The following is a 315-nucleotide window of genomic DNA, read 5'->3' as shown; positions in this document are numbered from 1 at the left end:
GACTGAATACTAGTTTCAAGATTACATTTCTGTTGTCCCCAAAAGTTACTTACAAAACTAACTTTGAATGTTTTGTACAACTGGGGATAAATGTTTGCCAATTGCATTTTTCTAGTTTTGAATTTATACTTCCAAGGAAAGAAATCAACTAACTACTACATGCCAGGCAATCTCTTAATCCCATTTCAGAGATTGAGAGGCTGAGGCTCAGGAAACTTCTCATTGTTGACAGTGAATAACTTCTCATTGTTGCCTTGAAATTTAGTGGACACTCAGGTCCACCTCCAAAGCACACACTCTTTCTACTTAATGCTA

This window comes from Physeter macrocephalus, chromosome 21 (assembly GCF_002837175.3).
Source record: "Physeter macrocephalus isolate SW-GA chromosome 21, ASM283717v5, whole genome shotgun sequence".
NCBI lineage: Eukaryota > Metazoa > Chordata > Mammalia > Artiodactyla > Physeteridae > Physeter > Physeter macrocephalus.
Note: the sequence above shows the minus strand (reverse complement) of the source record.